Genomic DNA, 25,981 nt, shown 5'->3' with positions numbered 1-25,981 from the left:
GCTATCGTTTGTTTCTCTTTATACGCGTTTCGTCGGGTCAATAGGAGCCAGGGATGAGATAATGGCGAAGCAAACTCGCGGCGTGAACGAGCACAACCACCCTCTTTGTAGCGAAAACGGTGATGGGAAAAGGTGGAGGAAAAGGAAGCGAAAGAGAGAAAGGAAAGTTGATTGGAAAAAGAGAGAAAATCGGAAGAAAGGCCTTGGCATAAAGAGGGTACGAAACGGCTGGCAAGCAGGCCGTAAAGTGAAAATCCTAGAGGTACGTCGTGACTAGTACAAATTTCATCCTCGTAACAGGAATTCCAGAGCTCTCCGGCGTTTGCGGAAATCAATATAGCGATCTGTCGCATGTCACTAAAAAATCTGATGAACTTTTTTCGTCTCTGTCGCTACACGCTAGTGTAGGAATATCGTAACTATCTACGCTCCACGAGTTTCTCCAGCGAACCTAATTATACATCGCGAAAGCACGTCGTTTACTGCGGTCTGAAAAATTCATCTCGAACGTTTTCTTCGTGGTTCGCTGTCCTTTCATTTACCCATCCGCTCTTTTCACGTTTCTGGCTCTCTCCCCCTCTCTCTCTTTCGCTCTCTCTCTCTTTCTCTTTCTCTCTCTCGGTGATTTTATTGCCACGAGAAGGAGAAGATCATGGACTTTTATCGATTGTTCCTTAATGATGTACCGAGCGAAAGAGTATTAATGTCAAGAAACATCCGTCCTTTGAGCGTAACCACGAGAAGCAGTGCAGAAATAAGGAAAAATGCCGGCAACTGGAATAGAAAGAGAAATTTCGCCGACAACGTGGAAATCCTTAGAAGGAGTCTGGCGGAACAGAGCAAAGGGGAAGGAAGCACGCTAATCTTATTTAAGATTCATCTGAACGATCCTCTTGCAGGACAAAGAACATAGGCTGCTTGATACGATAACGTAAGAAGCTTCTTCCTCGGGCACGACAAGATGGATAAAGGGGGGTGAATAATTTTCTTTCGCGTTTCTCGCGGTCGCAAATAAGAAGAAATTTCAGAAATTTTCTCACGAGCTCGCCGACGCGGTGCCACGGTAATACATTTAAATATCCTTTCTAGAAAAGAATCTACGTGAACCGACTGCGGTTGAGTTTTTAGTGAGATTAAGTATTACCATTTCTCGTTCAAGGTGGAACAAATGACTGGCGTTAAGACGATAAAAATTCATTGCCAGCGTCTAAAGGCCCGCTTTTAGCAACGAAATTGGCACCGTGAACGCGTGAGATGTTTGCTAATCCGCCAAACTTGCTTTGAAGATGGAATGTTAAATACCAGGCAGTCGGTCGACAAAACGGAGGAATTTCTTCTTTCCTGAAACTTCGTTGTTTCTTTAATACACACCGTGAATATTGAATACTCAAGGAAATATTTGATGGTGTCATGATGTCAATTAAGAGCGCATGAATAAATATACATGAAAACGTGTATATTTGCGTTGATCGGAGAAATAAATTCTCCATCACTTTTATATATAGAATTACGTCCTGTTCTATATCTTTTTATCGCGTCGCTTGTAATTCACGCGTATATTATTCTGTCCTTGGTGTACGAAAATAGAAATAAAAAGAACGTATAGTATAATAAGGAAGATCCTGTTATTTTCGATAAATCGTGCGTGTCTACTAACTTGAAGAATGACAATATAATTTCATATAAATAGTAAAAATCAAAGCCTTGAAACTTTCAATTACTTACCTATTAACTACAACTTGTTACGTCTCTTCCTTTGATGTTGACGTAGTCATCCGTTCCTTCGATTACGCGTAACTCGTAATTCTACCTGGTCACGATCATCCTGCCAATCAAACGAAAAACTGAATGAGTAAGCGAATGAGCGAGTGTGAGTGCAACTGTGAATTTGTGACTGAATGAGCTAAAGCACGTGAAAGTGTTGTTTGTTTCAATTGGCTAGAATCAGAAATCCAGTTGTACCGATAAATCTATTCATTTTGCTATTAATTCGAAATAGATGGATCTCCGAATAAAGAATTTTAAATCTAATTGAGAGATCAAGTTCTTCATAAAGTCTTGGGTTTCAGAAAACACGTTGAAGATCCAAACTATCGTCTCATGGACAACAGTAGCCTTAAGAAGAAGATTATACTATTAAAGAATATGACGTTTGTTTCGTCAACGAAGAATTCGCTGGGAGAAAGTTAAGAATGGGGTTAATGCGCCATGAACGGAAGTCGGGCAACGAATAAGTCGACTCTCGCGTTAGAAGACGCTCTACATTATCTCTCGTCACAGAACTGAAAGAAATTCTGCGCCAGACAAAGACAGGTTGTTTATGACAACTGGCTTGAAAAAAGGTACTTTCTGCGCGTCACTACACTGAAACGTTGCTTTGTCTCGGACCGTTTGCAGGATAATTAAGAGGAACAGTGGTGACCTATGTGTAGACTCGTGGTAATTACAACGTACAAGGACTTGCTTCAATGTCCATTAAACTCCTTATCAAGATTGAATCGAGCAACTTTCTGAAAAAGTGTCTATTACATTTTAGCGCTTATTACATTATAGTTAAGTGTAAACCTATTGCAAATATATAATCCCTGTACTTTCTACGTAAATAATTGAATTATTATGAAATTTTAATTCATTTTGTCAATATAAGAAGAACAAAGTATACACCTTAGGAGCCATTAGAATTATCAATTCAGACGTAGGTAATACGAAAAAGCTAAAGCTGAAACGCAATTTGCTCAATCCATCATTTTGTTTTATGAGCCTTTTTCCCATCCCATTCCATGAGAGACCATCAATGCCGTCTCATTATGCTTTCTTTGTTAAACACAACTCGCTTACACTCGTCGATTAAGACGCTCGAGGCTCGAATCATAGTGGAAACCATAAATCGATCGCAAAATTGGCAAAGAATCCGTCGAGTTACAGGAAACTCTAATCTTTCAAGAAGCATTCTCGCGTTTCGTCGTAATCGCTAAGTAACAGATGCGAAATTTCAATAAGCTTCAATATTATGCTGTTAATAGCCCGTCAGTCATCAAAAAACATTGCGCGAAACAACACGAAAGACCAAAGGAAATTTGGCTAAAAATTAGAGAAACGTTGGTGTATACTCGTAGAGACTAGTTTGCAGACCAGATTTTCCACTCAAATAAATAAAATCGATAATTACGACAGTCGATTAATTTTTCGAATACCAGGCGGAATTATCAAGCTTCTGCCACTGAGACTGTGATTTTGTTGGGATTCAATGATTTATACCGTGAACGGACGGCCTAATGCCGCTTATTAACTCATCCCAAAGCAATACGACGCACCGGTGTAACCGCTCGGATGATTGCCAAGTTCCGTGTTTTATTTACTCTGTTTTCAAAGCCGCTTTTTACTTGAATCCTGTACAGTAAACTTGACTCTGTGTAGCGACTGAATTGTCGTTACCCTCTCACACATAGTCGATACTGTTTGACCAGTTACATCTTCGTATCATCGTGTGTGGACGTTTACGCGTTAAAATATTGTTCTGTCGAAAGGAACATTAGTCGTGCCCGACAAAAAAAAGTCTGTGATTCTCACAGAAGCATGTTTCGTTAATTTGGTAAACTAAAGTTTCGACGTCACAAAGGATATAACCTAACAAACACGAAGATGGTACCCCGCTGGGGGTAGCCACCCACGCGATAATCAAACAGCTAAAAAATTTCATCAAATGTCCAAATATGGACAAATTGTGAATGTAAATTATTAAATAAAAAAAAAAAAGTTTCGACGAAGCGTTAGGTAATCCTATCAGTAATGCGGTTTCTTTTTTGTTTCCTTTGTATTGTATTGTATCGATTTTTATTTTTATTTTTTTTTTTTTTCATTTTCTACAATTACAATCGTTCTGTTACATTTAAGTTTCCGATTTCCACCCTTTACTTACTCTACATATATTGTAGAATCATGTACGAATTTTTTACTAATTTTATCGATACTAGATTTTCTCCGGTAATATCCGTATCAATATGTTCGTTCATAATACTGTCAGCAGGATTTTTGGTTTCGTCCATTTTTCAATTTCTCTTTGTTTTTTCGCAGAAAAGTACGTTTCGTGTTACTCGATCATCGTACGAGGTCTGTATCATAAATTCGTATAGAATTTAGCAATGTTTTTTCAATATTTGAGTTTTTATATTATGTTTTGAAAATGCTGGCATCAATAAATGCAAACGTCCAGATGCCCTCAGATGTCAAGTATTATGATTCCATATTGCTGTCTGTATTGTCTCGTTCATTTTTTAGTGAAACTTTATTGTTGTTCGTTACAATAATAAGATACGATAAAATAATTTACCATGCATGATAAAAACAACAAAACAAAGTATTTTAAACCTTTAAAAGCTGTTGTTTCGTTAGAGAGAGAAATATCCAAAAATTTCCCTGCATCCGTCATAATCCGAGCTATGGAAATTGGAGGATTAAACTTTCCATTCACGTTTTATAAAACTCCTATTAGCGTGAGTCCCGCTAAATTTAACTCTCATAAAACTCACCTTGCTTATCAAATGATCAAATACATTCGAAATACCTTCGAAGACAAATAAATATAAAGTGTCAAGATAAAGGGATAAAGTGTCACAGAGCTCGTCTTCGACGACACGTTGTTACGTTCGATGAACGTCGAAACAGTATCGTGGTAGATATCATCACGCGTTCAGGGTATCCACCACGTACAGTTTTAATCTTCTATAAAAGCGCATCGAACGCAGCCGCTATAGTTTGTTCAACATCGTGCTAATGCCTGGGACAACATCACCGTGACGCATCGGTGGAGTAGCGGGCGCACGACCCTGCCAGGTTCTATCCTGCGTAACCAGATCACGACGAAGGAGAGCGTGTTCCTGCTCGATCGGAGCAGAGTCGACTGCAGAAGGCTAAAGAAGGAAGAACATAGGGAGCAGGAATAGCTTAGACAAGAAGTATCATGCCGCCTCGAGGTAAGCAGGTGCGCAACATCCTATCGCCCCTTCTGCAGCTTCTTCTCCATGCTGCTGTTGCTGCTGTTGATGCTGCTGTTACCTGTCTTCTCTCCTCTTTCCAGCTTCCCTTTTCTCTTATACCCTTCCTTATTCCACCTTTGCCCGTTCCCTCTCACGTGCAATGGCCTCCTTCCCGCGGCTTTCTCCATTGCCCGCCACTACCATTACCTGTTCGACTCTCTTCGTATGTTTACGCAATATACACCATGTACGATTGATCGCGATCCGTAAACGTGGCGAGCAGCAAGATAAAGAAGAATGTAAATTGTGGTCGCGTACCAAGGAAACAACCGGCTCTGTTAATGTGTACCTTAGGTTTGTTCATAACTTCGTCCATCGGATAATTTCTAGTCGATCATTGCCGGGACGTTGTAGGTACACGGTGCAACAGTACGGCGCAACTGTGAAATACGCTTAGAACATACGAGGTCCGAACGATCGAGTATCAGGGTCCTTGATAATGATATCGTGATAGTAGCGCCGTAAACATAATGTTTCTGGAAGATGGTAAAGTGAATTGATTTTTTTTATCTTGTTTCTCTTTCTTTCTCGCGCAACAAATGGTAGAAAGAGATACGAACGTAGGTGAACGTTCAGTCGGCGGTTCCGTAACCCGCGCGAAATGGAAAAACACTGGAACGTTATTGCGCCGGGCCGCCTTTCGCGTTATACGTTAATAAAATAGTCTAACCACGTGGAAATGAATAAAAACGTTTATACACAGGCAATTGCACTTCTGCATCATAAGCATCCACGAAATTGATTTACGCGGTAGCGCAGGTGCTTTGCAATTATTGTTGTTTAATAGCGAGGGTAGTCCGGTTAATTTCAAGCAGACTTTCCATTTTAAAAAACGCCGGTTGCACCGACGTAATAACCAGTGCTTGTAAATTGTTAAATCCCTGCGAAGGGCGTTGTTTATGCATTACGTTTGATCCATCGCGAACGAGAGTCGCCATTAATCTCCATACCCTGTTCTTAGCGATTTGTCTACAGTACTAGAAAGATACAACGTTCGACGTGGCGTGCTCGCAAAACCACCGAGGGAACGACGTTTCAGGAATACCGTGTTTCAAGTAGATCACACGGTCTTGATAATAGTCTGAAGATAGCACGAAGGGACAGCTCGTTTTCAAAGGTAACATTTTCAAGGCCCAGCCTACGGTGCTTTGAAATATAACTCACAATTCTACGACTCGTCTAGACGTGGACTATGTATCATTTTCGAGATCCCTTAACGACTTTCGAAATATCTTCCTTACAAGATGCCCAACCTTCCCAACGACTGCCGTAAACTTGCACGCACGTCGTGTCTCTCTTTTTCTCTAAAAAAAAAAAAAAAAAATCCAACAAACACGTGGAGAAATCGAAGAACCGTCCGAAGAACGCAATAAAAACGATCCGAATAGGGTACGAAGTTGCTGATTTCGTGAACATTTTGAAACGAATAAATCGAATTATTGAGAAACACGATAATGACAAGATTGGTACTAATTGGCCTGTCCGGTTAGAGGATTACGAAAGATAGAACGCGCGATGCGATTACATGCAGAAACGACTCGAGGAACAGGCTTCGGTTCGAGTCGTTAAAGACCTTTTAACGCGTATTCCACGTAATGCAAGAACGATGGGATATCACCGGGACACGTTTCCGTAGACACGAACGGCTCAGCAAGTAACGATATCTCGTAGTAAGAGAGTCGGTGAATTAAAGTAGTTTCGCGAACGTCCGACAGACACATTTATAGAGAAATCGGCGCGAAGAAGAAACGGAGGATGAAGTTAGGACGCGGCCGGTTCTCTTACCTATTAAATTTACGTTCGGTCGTAAAGATATCGAAATTTATTATTCCTAAAATCACAAGCTCGTGTTGCCTCCGTCCAATATTCCTTGCTATCCTAATTTATTTCTTCGTTATTTCGCCGGCTACATTAATTTTCTCGCTCCGTTTGCTCCCTCGCATCTCCTTGCTCTGTTTCCTTACGACTTGCTAAATCCCTTGGGCGAATTCCTTAATCAAAGGAGCGTTGTTCGTTCGCGTGTAATTTACAACCAAACTTGAAACTTAATCATGCTAAGCTTCACAAGAGGTAACAAAAAAAAAGAAAAAAGAAAAAAGAAATAGAAAAGAAAAGTAAACGGAGAAAGAGCAAGCTCCAGGGTAAACGAATCAAAAATAATCGACGTGACACGAACTTTCTCCTTCGTTGCCCGTTTTCTACCGTGTATTTTATTGTAGTAAGAAACAAAACTTATGCGAATTCTGGAAAAATCTTAGTAAAGTATTCGTACCCTTTTGTCAAGAGAATTTCGCTGCTGACACGGTAAAACTCCTTCCGGGCTTTCGGCTCGCGTATATACGCAATAAAGAGACTCACGAGTGTATAAATACGTATATTTGTAGTGGATACGTTTTATATCCTAGAAAACATCCTCCCATTGGCGGACAAACGCGAAAGATGGCCGAGAATTTGTAATATGCGTGTCAACAAGGTCGCAGCCATAAGATATTTACTACCCGTTAGACGAAATTGCAAAATCTCAAATTTGTTGCGAATATTCTGCTAATCAAGCTGTTTAATTTCAATTTTTACATTCGTTCAGTCGACTATGTGCACTCGACTATGTCCACTCGACCTATCTCATTTGTCAGTTAACATTTCTGATCCTATCCTCGTCTCTTTGCCTGATTCAGCAAATTAGCCAGATAACTGTACATTTTTGAACTCGATTAACTAAAACACGGATAGAGCGAAATATTTCAAGGGAAAATTCCTCGCAGTAAACGACCAGCAGAAGTTGATGCGGCAAATTGAAGCGACAAAGCTTTATAGACGTGGTCAATATAAGGAGGATTTGAAGATCACAGTCGGCCGGGTTCCCGTGTGAGTTCAAAAATGTATGGCAGTCGATAAGCGAGCAGACGAGTTCCTCGAGTTCCTGCAGTTTCCTCTTTGCTGTCGTTATACCTGTGAAACATGCTTCACGTAAGATCACTGACACGAGAGGAAAACTTCGTCGGAGAAATTTTCTCCCTTGCCACGGTATCTCTTCTCCGATCGTCAGACTGCAATTTTTATCGGTCCCGGGCTTCGATACGTATCCCGTTCACTGTATCCACCACGCTCGACCTATCTGCAATTTGCATTCCAATGTCTCGCATCGACATTTCGGATTGCCGTCTAACGTCCTCTTTCTTTTTTCCACCTCTGTCGCGATTATTTCGCGTGTCGTCGAGTTCAGGCCGCGTTGACACCGACAACAACACTTGTTCCAAGCCGTTATTATTGCCTCGCCCAAGAGATGAATAATGTCGGCTTCGAATAAACGGTTTCTAATGGTCCCAGTAATACCACGTGATTTTGCTGAAATAACTGAACCCAACTATGCATCGCATTCGCGTGAAGACACGATGTAACTGTTGATAATATTACCACGGAGTATCGTAAACTATCATCCTCCATAGAGAATGATATATTTTCTCATATGTTCGAAGAATTATGCAGTTGCCAACCCATTAAATCGGTCCCTTAGAACACGGGAAAAGCGTACGCAAATTGTTTTCAATTACAACGTAATATCGTTTAACAAGAGCGTCGTAACTGAATGAACAACGCACCGTTACAGCATAAAAACAGTAACCATAGTACCGACCACATAAAGGAGGAATTTTGAAACAATTCTATTTGCCCTGTCGGCCGGCAGAAAAAAGCAGAACATTACTTTCCCGATAATTCTCAGCGAAAGAGTCGGTGTCGGTTTGACAGACAACGTGTTTGCGAAGCGACGAGTCGCTATTGCGTGAAATCCCCGTAAATAAACCGATTCAACAAAAACCGATTCGACAAATACGAACGATTTTTCATATTCCTTCATAACGAGCTGACGTATGCGAAAATGTCTGACCTTACCCTATCTTTTTTCCCTCCTGTTTTTCCTTTCTCGCCCCCTTTTTCCTCTCCCTCATCTTTTTCTTTTTTTTTTTTTTTTTTTCTTCTTTGCTCAATATCTCGTGTAACTCCACCCGGACCGTTTGAAACATAATTTCGCAGAATTTCACGGAGTAACCCGCGATACCTTGAAATTAGTTTCCATCGAGTAGCAAACGAAGAACGGAGGGAAGCTCGTTGAAACGCATCGAAAAAGAGAAAACGGGGGAAAACGGTAACGGTGGAATTTTATTTCAACTGCTGCAATCTAACTAATTTCGTGAAAATTATTACGTAATGCCTGCCGCGTTTATAACCGAGCGTGCTGCAATATTTCCCTCCTCGCAGTTGCGTTCTATCCTATATTTCGCGTTTCAACGATCAAATCGACCGAATTCCTTGAAAAGTACACGTATCGTGTTCACTCGACGAATCGCAAGCGTTTTAGTTAACCGAAAAACAAACACGCAGGAAATGCGATACAATAAACATAGCCTTTCCTGGTTCGTATCTCAACCACAACGATATCAACGATATCAACGAGTCGAAACGAAAAAGCGATTCAACGATGAGAGAACGACGATCGCGGTATCCATGGCACGTAGCGAAACGCTATATATTTAAATGTTACACGGTTTCGTTAATAGCATCGGGGCAGAGGGAAGGCGAGGTGGCTCGTGACACGGAATGCGAAATGTATCTGATTGTTAATAAGATCAGTATAATACAGTTTAGAGCGTACAACGTTGTCGCCAGACAGATGCCAACACCGAAAGACAAATTAGAAGCGAAAGAGCTCGCCTCGGCGAACCGTAGACGCGTTTGGTTCATTCGTTGTCGTTGCTAGTTTTCTCTCTTACTATAGGCGATTCTCATTCGAGCAAATACTATTACAAGGATATCGTGTTCCTCATGCATATCGCACGGCCGTGCAAAATTCCAGAATATCCGATGCAGTTTGTATCGAATAACGGCTCAAATTGTCAAGGTATAACAGCGTACATACCGGTGTATCTACATGAACATTGAAAACACTGCTCCTTCCAATAGAAACAAAAATCGTTCGTAGTTTCCGTGAACGCGCTAGAACCCAACTAGCTTGCTTTTAATAGTAAAACGGAACCGGGAGCAGCGTCGTTGGAAACGGAAATATAGAGCACGATAAGACTGGAGATTTTCCATTCGCGGTAATACGCGCCGTGTTATTGAATTATTGGCGCTATTTGTTTAAGATACAGAACATGCAACGTCTATTAATAATCGTCTGCGCGTGTTCATCCGCCAAGTCATTAAGGGGAAACGAAGCGACGTCGTCGGAAACATAAAAGAACAAACGAAGCGCGCTTGTACATTGTGACACGAAGAATATATTGCTATTCGCGGTACAAATTACGCTTACGGTTTTCTTCGCGTTCGCCACACCGCACCCCGTCCGGTGATTGTACGCTCTCGAGCACCGTGTAACATCTCGTAATTACATATCTCGATGCGAAGATCAGCAAAATGTTTAGCATTTTAATAAAAGCTCCTCGTTAGAGAAGATCAGTATACCACCCACAGAGAGCGTTCGATACAAGATATCCGCGGTGATCAGCTGATATAACAGTTCTTTTCTTCGGTGTAAAACATTGGCGAAATGTCCCTTTTAAACGCAGGACGTGCTATACGGTCGTGCTTAAGACGACCTTGGATTAAGATCTTCGCTATTCTTCTGCCTGTGTTTTCTTAATGACGCCTACCAAGGTCATTAATATGCCAGAACTGGTAAGTGGAAATGGTAGAAAGAGCGTAATAAGACGTCAGCCGGTACCCTAATGATCGCGTGAACAACGCAGCGAGATTCACGCTAGACGTAATAATATACACGCATACGAGAAGGCGATCGCATGTTCCTATAAGCATCGTGAAGGCTCGTTCACATTGTCGCACAAACTACGGATAAGTTACTCGGTAAGTGCTCCTATTAGCGAACAAAAGATTTTTCAAATCACAAATCGTGATCTTGACACCCTGTGATCAGTAAAACGATCGATCTTGATGACCGAGATCTTGTAGACCGATACAAACAACTTTAGACTTTAAATGCCAGACTTCTGGATTTGTAGGATACGATACAAAATCGGTATTAACTCCTCAACTTAGTACAGTTCTCCCCGGACTCGTACAATCTGATACAAATTATTTCACGTTTGTTGGGACCTGATATTATCTCGTTTTGAACACCTCAAACACTGTGGAGGATTTTAGAACCACGAAGATATTTAAGAGCCCTGAAACCTCAACGGGTCTGCACATTTCTAGGATCTCCGTGACCTCAAAAGTCCCCGTGGCCTGGATGGTCCTCGTGGATTTCAGGATTCTCAACATTTGGAGATTCCTCACGACCTTAACGGTACGACGACTGACTCGTTTCTGACGCTACTTCAATGTCAATAATTAAGACAATATGGTTGCTGTTATGTTTGAAGGAAAATTGAATAACTTTGAACATTTGAAAGTGCAAAGATACAAACAATAAATACGTAATTTTCAAGAAATTCATAAACAGATAAACAAATATTAGACGTATATCGTGCAGCAATAGTCAACGCTCACGCGGTCGCTTTACCGATCTTCATACCGTTAAAAATATTCATAACAACGCGAACACTATTATCTCGGTTGTCCGTACACACATTAGTCATTATCCCTACCGAGATTCAAAATGAGTCGCGTCGTTGCAAGCTGTCTTCGAAGGAAAAGGTTGTCGGTCGAATATGCAGCTCTTGACACGTTAATTATAACATGTTGGAATAATAGGAATCGGACTCTAATTGCCACATTAATGCCGCGTTAATCGACCACGCTATGGTATGTTACAGAATGTCGGAATGATTTATGGTAGGCTGGGATACATTGATGTACGAATGAGTGGATTTACGTTGGTTATACGATCCAGGATATAGACTATTGTTGCACTTTATCGGACATAAGTATTATGTATCGTTGTGGTTCCGCATGAAAATAAATAAAACTCGAAAACTGCAATACCGTTTGGTGTTTGAAGATCTAAATCCCAGTTTTCGTGTAACTTTAATTCGAACAAGAACAAAGAGGATAAAGGATAATAGTAGGATAGAATCGGGAATTTCATCAGCTTTCGTTCGAGTATTGATTTTCTTTGCTTTAGTTTCTTTTTACGTGGCCGTTAACTGCAAACTTCGACGAATTTTCACGAGTCTTTAAGAGACTGTTAAAAATATTTACAATCCTGTCGTAAACGTGAAATAAGATCGGGAATTCGACAGAAACGCCCGGAACGAAAGCTTGCTCACAGGATATTTGCTAACTTTCAACGACTGCTGCTTTCTTCGTCCCGATAAGTATCTCGTCGTAATTCGAACGATCGTTACAATTAATAACGCGAACGAGCGTATACAAGAGTTCATCGCGATTCCTGTTCTTTAACGTAGACGTGACGCGCGGTCAAGAAAGCTCGTTATTCCTATCACAACTTCCTTCCTTATCGCGATTTTCTCTCGACTCGAAACTGTCCGGTTCCTCCTCACGACCGATCATCTCCAATCGATCTTACTTATAAATTATACAACAGATAAAGCTTTCTCGCAGTCGAACGAAACATCGTGCTCCTTGGAAAAATACAACCTAACCACCAGCGGATGAAACTTTCGACGTAGAACGGTTTGTTCGCGAGTCGTGGATAAACGATACACGCTACAGACTCACTAACGCATAATGTCGCGAAGTTTCTCGGTAAGAATAACACGAGAAACAGACGCGATGGAAATAAGAAAATAGTAAAAGAGGAGCATGTAAAAGATCGATGGAAGCAGCGTTGTATTACAAACGAATAAATTGAGACGATAAACGTGTTCCACGTCGAAATGTGAACCTCGCTACCTACATTACGCTACTAGGCAATCAATTTGTAGCCTGTTTGCATCCACATGGACGCAACAAGTAAAAGACACGCGGATTTTAAATGTAACCACTCGAACGTGTATGCTTGGTCACGTAATCGAAGAAATCCAAGGGAAACCCTGGTTAATTGCTTTTAGCTCGGGCGAAAGTTAACGCGGCGATACACCGATCGTTCGTAATTGAGAGCTATAACCGTACATGGTAACCTGCTCGTATGACGTACTTGCAGGAGACGAACCAGAGGAAGAAAGGTTAAACGAATAAGTTAACGATCACGCAGGGTTTACGTGTTATCTTGGATTCAAGGTGAACGATATATCACGGTCGAGGAATCAAAACAAGTCGAACGAAAAGTTTCGAGTCAAAGAGCGACAGTTTAAAACAACTAGATGTCGATGAAGAGAGCAGGATAGATCGAAGGACAAAGGAGGGTAACTACGGGAATCACGAGGCACTGATGAGCGAGGGTCTCGAAGAAGGGACAAAAGATGAAGACGAGTGGGAGAGAAAAATGAGGCAAGCGAGACGGACATTCAAAGACGAGACAAGAGCAACGATCACAGAATCTCCCCAATGCATGAGTTTCCAGTTTCTCGTATTGAAAATAAGCCTCTTAAGAGCGAATCGCGGAGGAGGAAACGAACGAGAAAGACGAGAAACGAAAGGATAATACGGAGCGAGGCCAAGGACAGCGAGGAGAACGGGATCTTCTAAAATAAGAAATTCTCCAAGTTTAGAAAAATTTTATCGCTCAATCGCGTTGCTTTCTGTTCAGATGTAACCAAAGTTTTATTCAAACAACAGTAACGACACACTGATGGTTTTACAAATTTCATATGAAGATTACAGGTACATTCCTATTGATTTTCTGATTTAAATGGCACTTTGTAATGAAACAGGAATATATCGATATGAAACGTTTCAACGCGAAAAGAACCTGTTACGTTCGAACATAGCTGTTAAGACAAACAATGTTTTAAGGTCCTCGAGGTTTAACATTAAGAGAAATATTTTGAAAATTTTGAAGTATACTTATCGCCTTCTTCTTCTATATTATATACTCTTCGCACCTAATCTTGTGGTTGAATACGTATGCAATAGTTGCTCGCCACGGCCAATTAAGTCGACAGAATACGAACCTTCCTGTAAGGAAGGACATTATCGATAATCAAAGGAGACACCAAATGAGCCAACGAACATTCTTCGGAAAGTTCTTTGCCTTTCTCTAATGTGGCCGGTGGCCAGGAGATCGAGCCGCCACGATTACGTAATTTTTGTTTCGCGCTCCTGCAACATTCTTTTGTATCCGACCGAGAAGGAAGCGAGCGCAGAATCGCTTACGGCGAGAGGACGACGGTGGATTAACAAATTCCTCTGATGCTTTCGAAGAAAACAAGGGTGCGCGACTTCGGATAACTTTGAACGCTTTTCGAAGAAGGAGATCGTTGGGCAGACCTTTCATCTTGGCTCGAATTTAGAATCGGGAGGAGAATCCAGAAAGTTTTCGAGTTTCGCTATGTAACGAAAATCGCGAACGCAGCAAAAACCATCATCTACAACCATAATCTCTAGAATATACGTACTGGGAACATCCCAAACTGTTCTCGAACGGTGCCTTTACACTGTCAATATGCTCGTTCTCAACTAAAAGGATCAATATATATTGTCAATATGATATCGTTAATATTTATTGGAATATCGACAATATCACTGAGATTGACCGAGGGCACCCGAGAACGTATCGTGTTGACGTTTTTCCTGTCTGTGTTGTTGTATCTGGTAACGCATTACCACCGGCCCAAACATTATTTTTCCCTAGACAGTTTCTCGTCTTTTTCTGATTTATAGTATAACTGTAGCAGAGGTAAACTCGCGCATTTCGCTTAGCTTCTGTAATGACACACTCGACCGAGCGTATCCGGTTTTGTTGCCTTTTTGAAGGAAACGAAAGAAAGGACGTTCATTCCCATCGGTCTTCGTTTGTTACTCGCTAGCAACATTTAACACTTTGTTTTCGCGTCGGTGCCGACAGTCGTGTTAACTCGTTACTTAATTACAACGAATTTCGAACCGATTTGCGCCAACTAAGTAGCCGTCGTGTCTTCTCTCTGTTATTTCGCGGCGCTTTTAAATACGTCCATGTTAGCGCGAAGGCAGAACGAATCCATTTTTCAAAGCCACAGAGCTTTCCGTTTGTGTCCCTTTTATACGGCAGACCTTCCCTCCGTCGCGGCAACAAGAACAAAAGGATTTCAAAGTAAATTCCTTAAACTCGGAGAATAGTTCCATCCCCTTCTCATGGGCTTTTTGTTTGAAACAAGAGCAACTCGCAAGAGCAAGACTCTTTCAGACGAAAAGGACCTGTGGAAGATGTGCATATACGTACCCCACCAAACTATGTGTTAGATACGAACAGTAATAAATAGTATTCTACCATTTTTCATGGCCGTATGAATATTTAAATCTGTATCTCGGTATATTTCTGGTGCCAGCACGATATCTTCCGGTAGCGAGTAGAATTGCGTGTATGTAACCGAGATACGTACGGAAAAATCGATATGCAACTTTCTGTTCTTGCTAGACGGTTCGTATTTAATCGAAAGAAGCGAGTCGAAGCTGGGCTCGAGCGAATTGCAGTGAATTGTAGCGATCTAAACGATTTGAAGAGAATCGAGGGAAAATTGCAGTTTAGTATAATAATAAAGTATATATTTCTGTTTATGGTACAATTATGTTAAAGATTTCTCTGTTTCCTTCTCGCAGTCTATGAATATGCAAAGTTACAACCTCGTAGCTTTCGAGTTGGCAATGCGCGAACTTTCGAACGCAACTGCAACGACCATCGTCGTAAGTACACACGGCAACGGAAAGAAAGAACTGATAGAAGGTCGAAATGCGCGAACTTTCGACAATAATTTCTCATATAACGTTCGTCGCTGAAACAGCGAAGTTCTCGTCATCTTCGGTTACTATGAAGAACTTTCGAAACAGCATCACAATGTAAATTTACGTGGAGCAAGCACGCTCAACCCCCGTACGTGGAAGTTCGCAAGTAATTGCGAGAATAATTAAGTTTTCGAATAAATACCGTTGGTACAAGCGCGAGGTGGTTCCGAGCTAAATGTTTCACAGTGGAACACACGAAAATCTAGTTTTCCCTTTACGCCAGCAATCCCGCTGTCTGCGTTTCCCCGGCCTGCGAGCGTGCGATATCCCGTGCTAGCTTGCAATTGAACAAACAAAAACACGCGCCAACCGTGTGTCTCGATATTTTCAGAAAGGGAAGCAGATGCTTTCAGCGTTTCGCGAGGAATCTCGTGCTTCCGCGAAACCAACCGTTGCGTTGTAAAGAAGGCGACGTATACGGCCGTGTTTCTTCGAGAAACGTAAAAAAGTACCGTGGACCTTAGCGACTCGGCTTTGTGGTTAAAGTAAAACAGGCGAAACGACGGAGAGACCAAAGGCGGCCAAGATGATGAAAAAGAAGGAAAGTTGAAGCACAATTTCGTCAGAGGGTTGGTTTTCGTCGAAAGTTGCCGCCGGAAGACGCCCTATTACTCAGCGGTATAAAATTATCAAGCGCGGTATACTAGCGTAATAAAAGGTGGTAAGAAAAGGAGGGTACCATAGCTCGGTAAGAGCACGATATGACGAGAGAAGCGGCGCCTGGCGCCACATTAATTTACAGCCTCTAACGAAATAGAAAAAGTTTCCAAATTATAATTATGTGGAAAAAACATTGAAATTTATTATGCTCTGTGGACGGTGCCGGTCCTTTGTTAACAAGGATGGCCGGTGAATTTCACGAAGGCGAGGTAATTGGATCAACGTGGACCAACGCTCTTTCCTTGCGGGCCACCCCCCGAGTTTCTTTTTCCATTCGCGACCACCTTTCGCTTTAATGAAATGCAACGCCACGTGCATACGGATCTCCTGCAGATCAGTCCACTCTGCGGGTTCGTTTACCACCGACGGAAGTCTTGGTAATCCGGGCGAATTCCGCGCAGCAAATGTGCCAGCCACAAAGAATTAATTCTGCTTTCCCCCGCTCCTCCCTTTTCATCCTCTCTTGACGACGTTGCTGATTCGCAGTGCGCCCCCTCCCTCTACCCGACTACGTGGAATATCACCGAAATTGTCTAGCGTGAATTGAATCCAGGCAAATATACGTACACTGATTATGTAAATCTTAATGTAAAGTTCTGCATATTTACTGTAGTTACGAAAACGATCCACGTATCAGCGAACAGGAAATTTTGCGTTACGATTTATCCGGCAGATTAGAATTTCCCCGCGAATTTTCTTCCTCTCTTTGACTATTATATCATAGATTTTAACGAGACACGATATAAACGTTGAACGAATCGACGTTTCGAGCAGATGCGCTGCTGAATTTCTCAATTTCGAAGTTACTTCGGCGAATAAGTAGAACACAAAGAAACGCTCGGTTGCCCGTGTTCGAATCGGCAACTGTACGTCGCGATAGTGCGAACGAACCATTGGAAAACGGAATTGAAAACGATGCAAACACCACCGCGAGGAGACACTATCGATTCTACCGCTAATAGGTTCGCGGTAAAGGGTAGGCAGACTGAATTTCACACCGTTACGTTTAAGGAAATTGCAAAAGTCCATTTTCAAGGCGTAACGGTACCGGTTCTGCTACGAGACAACGCGAACTCGCATAACTGTATGTACGTCCGTTCTACTATGCTCGGTATATTCGCAGAACGTTTCTGCTACGCGATTCGGTATGCGAAATATCGTCGACGAGTTACCATTCGTGGCACAAACACTTCCGCAAAATAAAAATTTCTTCTCTAAACGAATTTCGTTGCATCTCTCACCATTATGATAATCATCACGATGAAAAAGGCCAAAAAAGAGTGACAACAGCTTCTATTAGTGTCTCTCGCCTCATTTGTAGTCGATTACAGTTACCTTTATGGAGTTGATTCGATGTACTTTTCAAGAGCGACAACTCACAATTGCAAGGCGAAGTTTCGTTCGTTAATATCAACATTACTGTCGACTAAATTATAAAATTTATACCGAAGAAATCAAAATGAATGATGAATGAAAATACGAAAAGAATATACGATGCAAAGAGAAATACAGGCTTGTGTTCAAAATATGAATAAAATGATAAAGAATTCCGAACGAATGATCTTGAAAACGGTTACGTGTCTTTTCATCCTCGATGTTTCTTACGCTTCTAGAGAAAGAGTTAGAAAATTATCCGTCTCTCTCTCTCTCTCTTATTTTTCTTTCTTACGAAGAATTCTCCAGTTTCAACGAAACATCGTGAAACTAACCGAGGAAATCGGGAAAGGATACGTCTCTCTGTTTGCTTTTCTTTACGCTCGTCCCTCTGGGACACCTTTACGAAGGTAGAACAAACCTAAATTGCCACGAGAAGACTTTTTAAAGAATAAAGCTAATTGATGTGCACGTGGAGTAAGAACCACGAGTAGATGTATTTGCAAACACCGTGACAAATAAAACTTGGATGAGTTAGAATTTATAGAGGCGAGCCAGCTAACGTGTAAATAATTTCCCATTTTTTATCATTTAAAATGAAACCATTTATACATTTCTCACGAAGAAAAAGGGGATACGTGATTTATATCTATAAAACTTCTATCGGGTAGCAACATAAATGTATACAGGTGGTATAATGTATAGTACACAAATGTATAAAAAAAGATAGGAAATATCTATATGTCGGGGATGAAAGATATGTCTAGACTTTTATTATAGCTGTACTTAAATAATAAAACTTAGAAGTAGTTGTTTATGATTTAATCCGATTACGTGTGCCCGAGATTTATGACAGTAGGCTTGGGCTCGAAGTGACACGACTGGTCGCTAAACGTAGCCACGGTCACGGGATGAGCGTTTTTACCTAACAGAGGTATGGAGTAGTTGTATAGCTCCCCTTAAAAATATAATTAACCCGAGAGGTACAGAGAGATACAGAGAAGAGTATATAAGTGCAGTTCCACTTGGACTGGGAGGTTCAGTCGAGTTCTACTTGTACTGTGGACAAATAAGTTGAGTTACAATTGAATTGTGGACCAGTAAATTCAGTTGACCGTGCATTCGTTATTGAACCTAAGGTCATCGTCATTAGCATCTCGAGTATCTAATCGCTACTAATCATATTTGTACCAGTAAATATCATCCTTATTGTATAACAACAATGACTAATCCAAATGAAGATTCGTCACACGCCCCTAACCCCATATATACTATAAGGTGTAATCTTTTACACTGAGAAGACAGTGAAACAGATTTATATATAAAACAAGTTTTATGCTATATCCGCATATCTGCGCATGATTCGGTGAGCGTGGACAAAAAGAAAGTAGATGATTAATTAAATAAAGAAGGTAAACCGTCGAGTGAATCAATAAGTGGCGAATTTATACTGCGTAACGAGAGGGAATCTTTGTCGCCAAGAGGCTTACTTTCAAATGGTTGGAAAAACTAGCATATTCGGACTTTGTGATCTTTCCCTGTTTATTTTCCCTTCCGTTTCTGTCCCTTCCTTTCGCGAGCGCTCGCGAAAGTGGCAATAACGACGAGTCGCTCTTGAAATGCTTTTAGGCCGATTAGTCTGAATACGTGCCGTTTCGTGGCAGACGGAAAACCGCCACACGACGTAGAATGCTTAGTAACCATGTGCACGGGAAGTTATATCACGCGTCTTGTAACTCGATGCGGGATCTTGTTGCGAATTCTCCGAACTGACCCGTGTGCATCAAAAATTCCTCCTGATACCAAATTGCGATACGATACGTTATTCGATAAAAACTTACACGATGTTAACGATCGTTCACTCGATAGATATCGTTAAATGTTGAATTTTAACTGTCTATAAAATAACAATTAAAAGGATTGCTGCAATAAAGAGGTGATGTTTCTTTACTTTCCAATGATTTCTTGAGACGTGTTGTAAATACGTAATCAAGTCTGAGCATTGAAACTTTATTAGTGCAAACCCTTCAATTCTGTCTCGTAATGATAAAAATGCGTTAATAAACAAAAGTAGTAACGAATATTGCGGTTTACAGACACAAAACTTGTTGATATTCTGAAGCGCGTCACCTTGAGGGTTGAAGCATAGCCCATTAGCCTAGAAATAAAAGTAGCGCGATGAAAAGAGAGATCGGTCACTGAAGATGACTACAAATTGGAAAAGACATTCTTTTAGCTGCAATTAAAGTTACATGCTTTGTATTCGTTGCGTAAAATAAAATTGACATTAAACGTCTTTTATAAATCGTACATATTTTTTTAACATTACGCATTGCATACTTGCGAATTTCTAACACGACATTATTTAATTTATAGGCGACTAAAAATTCAACAAAATAAATATACGAAAAATACGTGGATAAAAGCAACGTATCGGCATCCCCATTGATTGGACTTTGCCTCCAAAAAAAAAAAGATGCCTATATCTAATGGATCTCAGCTCGAACGGATTTCAACTCGACGATATATCGACATATTCCAAAATTAAATAATTATCTTCGTTCCATCGATGAAGGGCATTCGTATCAAACGTATGAGGAAAACTGTTCGGATCCATTGTTCGTCAACGAAACCGGATTCATAACTGGATAATAAACTAGAATTGCCAGCTATTGTTCAGCGACGGACGCATTAATTAGCTTAAAAATAATTGAGCGCGTAATTATAATATTGCCAATGAAGGTACGCGGTAGGGACACGCGGTGCATGAGTCTGGCAGCATGAGATACAACACTCGTTTCCCGGACGATGTATGTACGTTTCGTTAATCGATTAGCATTGATTTCGCATCGTATTTTCAATCGATGGCTGGATATTAACGCAGAATATATGTCGCCTAACACGTGTAATTATTAAGCCGACTATGATTATTAACTCGGTCCCATATATCGGCTATCCTGTTATCTAATACTCGGCGCTTTAATCGTTCTAAAATCAGCGAAAGTCATACGTACGTTTTCGAGCAGAGGCATCGGCTCACGATGCAAAGAGAATCGTGCCAAATGATAGTGCATTCAACTGCGCCACCGATCATTAGGCCAAGTAATAAAAAGCCTTTTACGTTATCGATCGTCGAAATTCAATTCCATCGAACATTAAGGTAACTATCAAAAACGTCGATAGGTGTTCGAGTCACAAAACGATAGGTAATTATTGTAAGGGAATAGAGGAACCGCGACGTAAGATGAAACGTTACGACGATACAAAGATATAATTATTCAGATCGATTGATTTTCGTGAGTCTCCTAGGTTATTCCGTATCATAGCTCAAATTTCGAAGCGGCAACCGGATTACCGCAAAAGAAACAACATAATGATACACCGTAATGCAGACGGCTAGCCAATTTCAACCTGCAAAACCGGCTAAGCCCTCAGCGGGAGCATAACAGCAGGTTACGAATAAGAAACTCGTTCGTCCTTCGTTTAAAGGCTTGGTTTCAGAGAATCGAATATCGTTCGGTAATATCGTGCGCCTCGGGTTTAACGCAAAAAAAAAAATGACGAGAAAAAGATCCAGAGCGTAACTCTTTTGAGACGAGACGATTGTTTGGTAGATTCGAGTGGAACCTAAAGCAGGAAATTATCGTGAAATAATAGCCCTCACAAAGGATATAACCTGACAAACACGAAGATGGTACCCCGTTGGGGGTAGCCATCCGCACGATAATCAAACAGCTAAAAAATTTCACCAAATGTCCAAATTGGACAAATTGTGAATGTAAATTATTAAATAAAAAAAAATAATAATAGCCGTGAAGGATTTCATACGCGCAATGTTATAACACACAGTCGCGTATCTGTAGCAATTATAATGTATAAATAATTTGGAAATATATGGTTAAGTATGCATTGGAAAAAATATATTGTTGAAAACAGTTAAATTATAGCTGTTATTAACAAAAAGTTCCGCTACAGTCGTATAAAAGGATATTTAGATATCTTGGGTCTCTAGCGTGTTCCGTACAAAAGAAAGCTCTCTTTTCTTCCGCTTTCTGTATCAATACCTACACTATCACAATGAAATCTCAACATAGGATTGTCGATTGAAAGTACGATCGAGAAGTGGTTTCAGGCGTACTCTCTTCTCTACAAGGCAACTGTAAATATCGATGCAGCTTTACCGTGTGCAATGTGTTCACAGATCGAGAAAGAAACAACGGGGGCGGAAGAGGACTGAAAATCGTAAGACAAATTCCTTTCCTTCGGCAATAATATCAGCTGGAAATTTGAATGTAAATCGGACGATCGAACATGCACGCGCCTGTCAGTTTAAAGAATTTCAAAAATTGATTTTGTCTGCTTACCCGAGGCGCCCCACGTTCATTGTAACGTCCCGATCGTCTGTCTTCGAGAAACGAGAGCCATACCTGCAACATAAAATCACATCGTTAGGGACCACGTTTCCAATCAGAACGTCGATGTGTGTTTTTCGTCTTTTCTCTTTTCTCAAGTTCACGCTCCCTTTGGTGCCAAATTTCATTCCGCTTTTACAATGCCATAAATTTACGATGAGAAAAGACGCGATGGTTCGAAAGTGACAGACGAATCGACGGTACGAGAAGCTGGACCCAGCTGCATCCTCGAATCCTGGGAACCCATAAACGACGATGCAGCTTGGCCAGCATCGAAGAAGAAACAACGCGATAGCGCAAAAAGAAATTGCAAAGCGGGAGAGAGAAGGAAGGACAAATGATAAAGAGGAGATCGAAGGAAAGACAGGGATGGAGGATAGAAAATGGATAAACTGGAAAAAGAGGACAGGGAAGAAAAAGCAAGGTAGAGAGTAAAACAGAAGCAGGAGGGAAGAGAGATGAGATATAACCGTAAAAGGGGTATAGAAAAAGGAAAGAGAAACCGCGGTGCAGAAATAAAAGTGTAGTAGTCGAGCCTCTGAGGCAGACTCAAAGTACACGAAGTCATAGCGGATAAAAGGGGTTGCCGAGATAAATATCTAAAACGTCATGCGTAAAGTTTTAATGAATTAAAGAGAAGTTCCCGTTCATCGTCGCCGCTCTTATTCAGTTCAGAACACGGAGACGCGTACGACCACCTGAATAGTACGACGTTTTTGTCTTTCTCTTTCTTCCCTTCCTTTTCTATTCTTTTCTTTCCTACTTCTTTCGTTCCTTTTCGCTTCCTCGTACCTTCCCTGCGTACTCGCTTGCGGTCTCGCCAAAAGAACTCGAAAGAGAGTGGAGAAACAACGAGTAGAAAAGCTGAAAAGTAAAGGACGACACTTTCTTTGATCAGGATGAAGGCGCGCCGTGAATGAACGTAAACTTTCGCCGGCACAAACGTGTAACATCGTATCTGCGAGGTCTATTTATTTAATTAAATTCCCATCGTCGCGCGTAAACATGCTCATCTCCTCCGTTAACAAAATTTTTGATTAGGTAGTAAAATAAATAGGAAGGAAACATAGGAATACGATCCAGGTAGAAATATTTTGAGAAGCACGGAAGTTATTATTATCTAGAATACAAGCCGTATGCTCCGCACTCAAAACAACGATAAGTCTTGCCAAAAAAACATCAGAGAGGCTCCCAGCTTCAACCTGACAACTTCTCTAAAGCATAAATCCAAACCCCTCCTTCCAAACCTCGACACAACAGCGCGCATATATTACGTTATTCCTATGATGAGACATATATGTATATAATCACTGCCGATGCTACAAAGTTCATTCAAATAACTTACGTTACAAGGTTGGGAAACGTTTTCTCATTCTGCGCAAATCTGTATTTAATATCTATTACCTTACAGTGCTTGTGAGAACCGAAGTAAGACATAGTGGTACGTACTGTATATTTCAGTGTAAAATATACGGCAGAATTAAACTATTTCTTCTAATCTTCTATCGTTTACAAATAATTTTCGTTCTTTATTTTGAAAATTAAATTCAAATGTGACGCGACTCTGATTCTCGATGTTATGTATACTGCAATTTGTTATCATTTCCTTCTTCTCTAAATAATTCACCTAGCTTTAATCGAATAGTATTTTGTTAATTACACTAAAACCTTACTGTTTCTTCTTTCATTAATCGGCATTCACGTGAAAAAGGCGGCAGATTTCATCAAATCCGAACAATCATACAGATCAGTCACGGATACAATCATTAGACTTTCACTGAAATGATTCTTTTTGAGAAAATGATTTACATTTATCTTCCAACTATTCTACCATTTTGAACAAACTACGTCCATCGCATAGAATATAGTTTTCTTAAATGGTATTCCTTTTCTAATATTCTTCGCTCCTTGATGAAAACTCTAATTTTTAATCATTCCACGCGAAACGCCAAAATATTCAACATTCTGTGCCAGCAAATTACTCGTTGATTAAATAATATACAATTGTGTCCAAAAAGAAAACCGGTTCTGCTATTATGTTTCACCTTCTTTATAAAAACATCGGGAAAGTGTTCCTATTAAATTAATAATTGACAAAATAAGTTTTGTTATAGGTCAACAAATTCTTAAAGTTCTAAAAGAACTGACATTAGTAATTTTTTTAACCAGAGACTAATAACATATTTTATTTATTATATATTAACAGACCTCCAGATATTTGTATTTTTATGAAATTTAACACAAATAATGATTTGTTTTACACTCATCAAATCATAACGACTGTTTTACTTGAGACATTCATGTATTATGTGCATCCTACTCTAGGCATTTTTTATTATACATAGAGGTCGCGATCCCCAAGATGCAAATAAGGAGTTGGCCAAAGTACAAGGTTTGCGATGAAAACGTGACGTCGAGTTTTGAGACGTACCGAAGGAAATTATTTACAATATTAACTAGTTGCCGATATGAATGCCTCAATCGACGTTTCGTAAACCTTGTCACCGAGGTCCAAGCCTCCAAATAGTCGCTGTGAAATCGTGATGCGTACCCCGTTTCACTCGGGACACGGGATGGCATCGATTTTTGGGAAAAAGGGACACCGAATTTGAATGAAAGGCTGCCTACATTCCCCACAACTTAAGAGGGATGCTGAACCTCGAGAGAGATTGTATTTCCACGTATTGTACTGCGAAGTATTGTGTCATTGCAAATGTTTCAGTCAGAACAGTCATTTATATGTGAAGAGTTGGACGTTCTGTAAACACCGCTGTATCTTCGTGTTCCGCAGTACGCTGCTCATTTTACCAAATATATTATTTTCCATATTCTACACCATCTTCCTACTACACTTTCTATACTTTTACATTTTCCTCAAATGCATAAAAATCCGTAATCAAAAAATTGTTGATAAATATTGTCTTTTAGGACCAACGGAAGCATTTTTCTTATGAGACTCATTCAAAATGACCTGCTTGTCCATAATCTGATAAATATAAAATTGTAACTAATATAATTTAAATAATTAAAAAATACATTAGCAGTTACAAAACACTCGAAAGACTCGTTCGTATTATACGTAATTAAAAATTTTTTCTCCCACGAATGTGCTAGAAAATTTACGTGTTCCAGTACCAGTTTGTATCTTCCAACTTTCTGTTGGCTGTCACCTTTAATTTTATTCGCGATAATTTCTCTCTTTTACTCTTCGTCTCAGGTGTGCGATTGGGACTCGTGTAATCCAAATTTGGAGTAGTACAAATATTGAAGGACCACGAAGTTTCGCCTTGTGAAAAAACCAAAATTCCAATAGTCCTAAATCCCAACGGATTCACCACGACAGCTTTAGGAGGAATGTATCTCAACACTCGAAAGATTTCCACTACTGCTGGTTAAACGAAGCTAAAGATTTACGAATCGCGTTATGCATTCCAATTTTCTGCTTTGCTTGTGACAATTTCGATATAATTTTCTACTGAATCAATAAATAATCGATTTTCATGAGGTTATCAAAGATTTCGCGTCGAAAAAAGCGAGGAAAATTATTTAATATTATTATTGGATTGTATTATTATTTAATATTCATCTTAAAAAATATAAAAATATGTAACAGCATTTGTAAATAAGTAATTCCTCGTTGTAAAATTTAAGTGTAGGATTTGAATGTGTATTTAGGCCCCGCAAAATTTTTGAACCCGGCCCCGCAAAAGGTCACGCCGGCCT

The 25,981-nt window shown here is 40.3% G+C and overlaps 1 long non-coding RNA gene across 1 annotated transcript in view; it reads right to left on the bottom strand.

Annotated features, from left to right (window-relative positions):
- Positions 1-1,722: 1,722 nt before the first annotated feature.
- LOC122571945 overlaps positions 1,723-25,981 on the bottom strand; it is a 30,334-nt gene continuing 6,075 nt past the window's right edge. The window contains exons 2-3 of the long non-coding RNA XR_006318302.1: positions 22,211-22,273; positions 1,723-1,825 (exon numbers count right to left, since the gene is read on the bottom strand). This is a non-coding gene — a long non-coding RNA (uncharacterized LOC122571945). The remainder of the gene's footprint in view (positions 1,826-22,210; positions 22,274-25,981) is intronic.

The sequence above is a fragment of the Bombus pyrosoma genome, linkage group LG2 (genome assembly GCF_014825855.1).
Source record: "Bombus pyrosoma isolate SC7728 linkage group LG2, ASM1482585v1, whole genome shotgun sequence".
Classification (NCBI taxonomy): Eukaryota; Metazoa; Arthropoda; class Insecta; order Hymenoptera; family Apidae; genus Bombus; species Bombus pyrosoma.
This window is presented reverse-complemented; position numbering and strand designations above follow the sequence as displayed.